We start from the raw sequence: 8,405 nt of genomic DNA, 5'->3' as shown, positions 1-8,405 counted from the left end.
TTACCGAGTCCTACGATACCAAACATGCTAGGTTTCACCTTACGGTTTGTGTAGCGTTTTGATTTAGCGCTTAAAAAACATTTGGCTATATCTTCGAAACTGCTTGTCTGATCGAGACGAAACCACCGTCAGAAGTTTGAAAACATAGGTCGATAGCTAAACACCAATGCCCAAATGCAAAATTATTTATAGTAAGGGGTAGTAATATTGGTGTAATGTTACGAAACTCAGAATGTGCCAACAACACCATCCCCTGAAGGTACTCAAAATATTTTGAAACAGCGCCACCTAGTGGTCAAAAGTTATAACTCAATTTACATAAAGGCTAATAACGTTTGAATAAATCTGGCTATTGACATGATGCTGGTCTTCATAGATTCCTTGGGTCACGCCGAGAACATAGATATAAAGTTTTTCTTATTTGGCTGAACTTCCTGTCCGCCATTTTGATGAATGTTGAAAACCTACTTTTTCGAACTCCTCCTAGACCGTTTGTCTGATTTTCACCAAATTTGACGTGGATCATCTTCAGACCATCCTGGCAAAATGTTATGGATTTCGTATCGATATACGAAGCGGTTCTCATTTAGCGCATCAACGAAACTGCTGGAAGGGTGCCAAATTGCATTTGAGGCTGTATCTCTGCAAAGCTTTGACATATTTGCACCAAACTTTGTATGTGTCATCGTCACCTCACACTGACCATTCCAAACTAATTTGGTAACAGCGCCACCTATTGGTTACACGTGATAAGCAAATCAATCCTATTACTAGTTGTTGTGTTTATTGTTTTCAAACCATTTTGCCTAAAATAATCTTAAAACTGTCTTATTTACTCATTCCTGCCGTTCGTCTGAAGCTTGCGTCTGTAGTGCTTGGCCCCGTTATTGCTGCTTGCAGCTATATTTATTATTATTATTATTATTATTATTATTATTATTATTATTATTATTATTCTCCAAAATGAATCGCATTTTTGAGGGCCTAAACATGATCAAAAAGTCATGAAACTTTGCACACACCTCAGAACTGGCGAAAATTTACGTCTGATATGGGTTTCAGAAGTGGGTGTGGCAAAATGGCTCAACAGCGCCACCTATACACATTCAACGGTGTGCGCCTCGAGCTACGTTTCATGTACATGTATGAAAATCGGTATACACATGTAACTCCAATACCTACAAAAAAGTATCTTGGAGCAAAATCCGAAACCCAACAGGAAGTCGGTTATTACTAATATTATGAGCAAATTTTGTGTCATTTTTGTCATTTCCATGCGTTGTATTTTAACGAACTCCTCCTAGAGATTCATTCAGATCAACACCAAATTTGGTATGCCTAATCTGAAGACCTTTGCGATGTTAAATTGCGAAGCTTTTGAGTTTTCATTAATGGGCGTGTCCGTGGCGGCCTGGCGATTTTCGATGATTCGCCATGAAACAGGAAGTTGCTATAACTCAGACATACAATGACCAATCTGCCCCAAACTTCAGATGTTTGATGAGACTCCTGACCTGAACAGATTGACATGCCCATATTCAGTTATAGTCATAGCGCCACCCATTGGCAACAGGAAGTGACATATTTTACACTGCGATGAACTACTCCTAGAAATTTTATGACATCTATGTATTTTTTGTGGTCAGTCTAATCTAAAGGCCTGTGCGATGTTAAGTTGTGAAGATCTTGAGTTTTCGTTAAAAGGCTTGTCCATGACGCCGTCACGAAGTTCGATGTCTCGCCATGGGAATAAAAGATGTTATAACTCAGGCATAAAATGTCCGATCTTCCCCAAACTGCACATGTGTGATAAGAGTCCTGGCCTGAACACATCTGAAGACCAAAATTCCATCAGGTGTGGCAAAATGGCTCAACAGCGCCACCTAAACATGTTCAACGGTGTGCGCCTCGAGCCACTTTTCATGTACATGTATGAAAATCGGTACACACATGTAACACACCAAGACCTACAAAAAAGACTCTTGGAGCAAAATTCTAAACCCAACAGGAAGTCAGATATTTTTTATTTTATGAGCAAATTTTTTGTCATTTTTGCCATTTCCATGCGTTGTATTGTAACAAACTCCTCCTAGAGATTAATTCAGATCAACACCAAATTTGGTATTCCTAATCTAAAGGCCTTTGCGATGTTAAATTGCGAAGATCTTGAGTTTTCATTCAAGTTCGTGTCCGTGGTGGCCTGGCGAATTTCGATGATCCGCCATGAAAAATGAAGTTGCTATGACTCAGACTTACAATGTCCAATCTGCCCCAAACTTCACATGTTTGATGAGACTCCCAAACTAAACAGATTGACATGCCCATATTCAGTTATAGTCATAGAGCCACCTATTGGCAACAGGAAGTGACATATTTTACACTGCGACAAACTACTCATAGAAATTTTATGACATCAATGTCTTTTTTGTGGTCAGTCTAATCGAAAGGCCTGTGCGATGTTAAGTTGTGAAGATCTTGAGTTTTCGTTAAAAGGCGTGTCCACGGCACCATGACGAAGTTCAATGTCTCGCCATGGGAATAACAGATGTTATAACTCAGGCATAAAATGTCCGATCTTCCCCAAACTTCACGTGTGTGATAAGAGTCCTGGCCTGAACACATCTGAAGGTCAATATTCCATCGGGTGTGGCAAAATGGCTCGATAGCGCCACCTATTCACTTTCAACAAAGTGCGATTCGAGCTATGTTTCACTTACATGTACAAAAATAGGTACGCACATGTAACACACCAATACCTACAAAAAAGTATTTTTTTTCGAAATTCAAATCCCAACAGGAAGTCGGTTATTTAGAATTTTCTCTGCAAAATTGCCATTGTTTTTGCCATTTTCAGGGGTTTCTACTTTAACGAACTCCTCCTAGAGATTTATTCAGATCAACACCAAACTTGGTCAGTTAAATCCAAAGGCCTTTGCGATGTTAAATTGCGAGGATCTTGAGGTTTTGTTAAAGGGCGTGTCCATGGCGGCCTGACAAATTGCGATGTTTCGCCATGAAAAAGGAAGTTGCAGTAACTCAGACATACAATGTCCAATCTGCCCCAAACTTCACATGTTAGATAAGATTTCTGCCCTTAACAGATCTACATGCCCATATTCAGTTATAGTCATAGCGCCACCTGCTGGCAACAGGAAGTGACATGTTTCACGCTGCGACAAACTACTCCTAGAATTTTTTTGAAATTAATGTATTTTTTGTAGTCAGTCTAATCTAAAGGCCTGTGCAATGTTAACTTGTGGAGGCCTTGAGTTTTTGTTAAAGGGCGTGTCCATGGCGTGATGACAAATTTTGATGTCTCGCCACAGCAAGAGAAGTTGTTGTAACTCAGGTATAATTTGTTCGATCTTCCCCGAACTTCACATATTTGATAAGAGTCCTGCCCTGAACACATCTGAAGGCCAATATTCCATTATAATGAGAGCACCACCTGCTGGCAGCAGGAAGATTGGCACATATATGGAATAAACTTTGATATATTCCACTTATATTTATGAGTTTAAATGAATATTTCTCACCGTTCACCTATTTACTGAAGCCACTCGCTGCTGGTGAGCCCGGGTGCGAGGGCCCGTTCATCGCTGCTTGCAGCTTTAATTATTATTATTATTCCGCTTCTCCAAAATGAATCGCATTTTTGAGGGCCTAAACATGCTCAAAAAGTCATGAAACTGTGCACACACCTCTGAACTGGCGAACATTTACATCTGACATGGGTTTCAGAAGTGGGTGTGGCAAAATGGCTCGACAGTGCCACCTGTAGACGTTCAACGGTGTGCGCCTCAAGCTATATTTCACGTACAAGCACGAAAATTGGCACACACATGTAACACTCCAATACCTACAAAAAAGACTCTTGGACCAAAATTCTAAACCCAACAGGAAGTCGGTTATTTTATATTTTGCGTTGTATTTTAACGAACTCCTCCTAGAGATTTATTCAGATCAACACCAAATTTGGTATGCCTAATCTAAAGGGCTTTGCGATGTTAAATTGCGAAGATTTTGAGTTTTCGTTAATGGGCGTGTCCGTGGCAGCCTGGCGAATTTTGTTGATTCGCCATGAAAAAGGAAGTTGCTATAACTCAGACATACAATGTCCAATGTGCCCAATACTTCACATGTTTAATAAGACTCCTGGCCTGAACTTATTTACATGCCCATATTCAGTTATACTCGTAGCGCCACCTATTGGCAACAGGAAGTGACATATTTTACACTGCGACGAACTACTCATAGAAATGTTACGACATCAATGTCTTTTTTATGGTCATTCTAATCTAAAGGCCTGTGCAATGTTAAATTGTGAAGATCTTGAGTTTTCGTTAAGGGGCGTGTCCATGGCGCCATGACAAAGTTCAAAGTCTCACCAAGAGAATAAAAGTTGTTGTAACTCAGGCATAAAATGTCAGATCTTCCCCAAACTCCACATGTGTGATAAGAGTCCTGGCCTGAACACATCTGAAGGACAGTATTCCATCGGGTGTGGCAAAATGGCTCGATAGCGCCACCTATACACATTCAACAGAGTGCGCCTCGAGCTATGTTTCACGTACATGTACGAAAATCGGTACACACATGTAACACACCAATACCTACAAAAAAGTCTCTTGGTGTGAAATCCGAATCCCAACAGGAAGTCGGTTATTTAGAATTTTCTCTGCAAAATTGGCTTTGTTTTGGCCATTTTCGGGAGTTGTACTTCAACGAACTCCTCCTACAGATTTATTCAGATCAACACCGAACTTGGTCAGTTAAATCTAAAGGCCTTTGCGATGTTAAATTGCGAAGATCTTGATCTTGTTTCGATAAAGGGCGTGTCCATGGCGGCCTGACAAAATTCGATGTTTCGCCATGAAAAAGGAAGTTGCTGTTACTCAGACATACAATCTCCAATCTGCCCCAAACTTCACAAGTTAGATAAGACTTCTGCCCTTAACAGATCTACATTCCCATATTCAGTTATAGTCATAGCGCCACTTGCTGGCAACACGAAGTGACATGTTTTACGCTGTGACAAACTACTCATAGAAATCTTTTGACATTAATGTATTTTTTGTGGTCAGTCTAATCTAAAGGCCTGTGCAATGTTAACTTGTGGAGATCTTGAGTTTTTGTTAAAGGGCGTGTCTATGGCCCCATGACAAAATTTCATTTCTCGCCACAGCAAGAGAAGTTGTTGTAACTTAGCCAAAATTTGTTCGATCTTCCCCAAACTTCACATGTTCGATAAGAGTCCTGCCCTGAACACATCTGAAGGCCAATATTCCATTATAACGATCACACCACCTGCTGGCAACAGGAAGATTGGCACATATTTGAAATAAACTTTGATATATTCCACATATATTTATGAGTTTAAATGCATATTTCTCACCGTTCACCTATTTACTAAAGCCACTCACTGCCGGTGAGCCCGGGTGCAAGGGCCCGTTCATCGCTGCTTGCAGCTTTAATCATTATTAGGGCCCGAGCACCGATGGTGCGAGGACCCTCTTGGAATTGCTCCGTTTATTATTATTAGGGCTCAAGCCTGGAGGGCGAGAGACCTATTGTTTTCCTTAGGATTATTATTAGGGCGAGAGCCTGGAGGGCGAGAGCCCTATTGTTTTCCTTAGGATTATTATTATTTTTTTTTTTTTTTTTCTTTATTCTTCTAATTTATTTCCATGGTTTCGGGGACTTTTGGGGTCCTTAACATGCTCAAAAACTCTTGAAAATTGGCACACACCTTGGAACCTGCAGCCATTAGGGCCGGGCAGAGTCTGATACATGGGCGTGGCACAGGGGCTCTACAGCGCCCCCTGTAGTACTGAGGGCCATATATCATGCATACTTGCACGTATACATATGAAACTTGGTACATATATATAACTCATCAAACCAAACAAATTTCACACTGCATTTCATAAGCTCCGCCCAACGGGAAGTTGGCTATTTAGGGTTTTATGAAAAACACATGCTCTGGAATTTGATATACTCCTCTGAGGAACTCCACCCGTTCACCACAAAACTCGGTGAACACGATCTCAAGACATTGGGGATGCTAAATTGCGAAGAGATTTTTGATATCTTAAACGGTTTGCCCGTGGCGAGGCGTTAAAATTATGGTGAGAAATGAGAAACAGGAAATGTCTAATAACATCCACATACATTTCCTGAATTTGATCAAACTTAATTGGTTTGTTCATTGTATGATACCGATCGTATATATGTGACTATTAGGAGTCAAAGTTATAGCGCCACCAACTGGCAGCAGGAAGTGAATCATTTTCAAAACGCTTTGAATTCAGCATCTTATTTTTACTTGATTTGCTTCAAACTTCATCAGAATAATGACAAAACACGGCCGAAGAAAATCTGTTGTGGGGATATTTATATCTAATATAGTGTTGCCATGGCAACGTGTCAAACTTGAATGTTCTGTTCTGGTGATTTTTAGGCAGATAACAAGCTCAGATTTACATGAAACTCGAAACAGATATCAGTATTAAAGATAGATAGACCATGCCAAAAGCTTTTAAAAGGGCGTGGAAGAGGCACTCTATAGCGCCACCTTTTGTCAAAAGTGGGGGGGTTAGTTTTAGCTACAGACACCAAACTTGGTACATAAATTGTTCTTATCAAGACGGACAACTTTCTTATTCACAGTCATAAGCTACGACCAACAGGAAGTTGGGAAAATTATTTTGTGAATTAATGCATACTCCTCACAGGGGAAGTACACTTTACACACCAAACTTTGTCTACATGAAGAAAAAACATTGAGGAACTTAAATTGCGAATGGATTTTGGATAGCTTGAATGGTTTTGTCATGGTGATTTTTTGAAATAACAGTAAAAAGTGAAACATTAATCGTCTTGTATTTTTAAATTGCAGCTTCCAAACCTTTAAACAACATGTTTCATTTATAAAACCAGTGATTCTGAGGAAATATGCATAGTTTCATGACTTTACAGCACTGTATGTTTAAAAGAAAATAAAAAAAAACTGTCAGACATCTGATCTCACTCTGTCACTCTGTGTGAGGAATGTATGTGTGCTGACTGTGTGTGTGTGTGTGTGTGTGTGTGTGTGAGTGTGAGTGGGGGAGGGGTGTGAGGTGAGTGGCAGACAGACAGACAGACAGACAGACAGACAGAGAGAGAGAGAGAGACTTAAACATCTCTTTAATCACCAGAAAAAAAACTGTATTTTAAATTGTTATTTTTTTGTTGTTGTTGCAAAAACATTGAGGAACTTAGATTGCAAACATATTTTGGTTAGCTTGAACGGTTTTGTCGTAGTGATTTTTTGAAATGACAGTAAAAAGGGAATCATTAATTGGCTTGTATTTTTAAATTGCAGCTTCCAAACATTTCAAAGCATTATTTCATACAGAGATCAAATCATTCTGAGGAAATATGCATAGTTTCACGACTTTACAACACTGTATGGACAACAGAAAATTAAAAAAACTGTCAGACTTCTTAACTGACATGATCTCACTCTGGCCACTCTGTCTGTGTGAGGGAAGGTAGGGGGAGAGGGAGAGGGAGGGGAGTATGAGGGGGTTGGTGACTGACTGAATTTTTGGTGACTGACAGTGTGTGTGAATTGTAGGGATGGGAGGGGCTATCTGGCAGAGAGAGACCTAATCATCTCTTTAATCATCAGGGGAAAAAAAAATCAGTATTTTAAATGTTTATTGTTTTTGTTGTTGCTAATGGTGGTGTTTTTTTTCTTTCATTACAGCTTAAGAAATATCTTAGGCCTTATCCTTTTCTGACAGTTTTAGGGATTTAAAAACATCCTAAGAATCCTTATTTGTGCTGCAAATAATAATTTCAAACTCATTTGATACTGACCTATGACATCCTGTGACATGACATTTATCTGAATTTAAGAGTTATGCATCTACATCCGTCTGCATGGACTCTTGTTTGTAGGTGTTCTAAACTTGCTAACTCCTATTATCAATGGCAACAGCATTGGAAAGCCAGTACATTATATACATATACCTATATATATATATATATATATATATATATATATATATATATATATATATATATATATATATATAAATTGCATTTGTTTATATTTCATTTTTGTAAATAACTTAATTTATAAATGATAAAAAGATCCTTAAAAAAGTATGAAAATAGAATGATTTAACTTTATAGATGTGCTCAAGAACAAAACATTTATAGCTGTATTTATTAACTGCTTAATATTGCATATTAAAGGAGTGCTATTATGTTGTTTCACATTTTCAACTTTAGTTAGTCTGTAATGTTGCTGTTTCAGCATAAAAAAGTTCTGCAAAGATTCAAAGCTCAAAGTCCAATTCAATAGGATAATTTTATTTAACAAAAATCAAATTTTTGAAAAAAACAATGAACAA

The sequence above is a fragment of the Carassius gibelio genome, chromosome B5 (assembly GCF_023724105.1).
Source record: "Carassius gibelio isolate Cgi1373 ecotype wild population from Czech Republic chromosome B5, carGib1.2-hapl.c, whole genome shotgun sequence".
NCBI lineage: Eukaryota > Metazoa > Chordata > Actinopteri > Cypriniformes > Cyprinidae > Carassius > Carassius gibelio.
The sequence above is the reverse complement of the archived record's forward strand: the minus strand, read 5'-3'. Positions refer to the sequence as shown.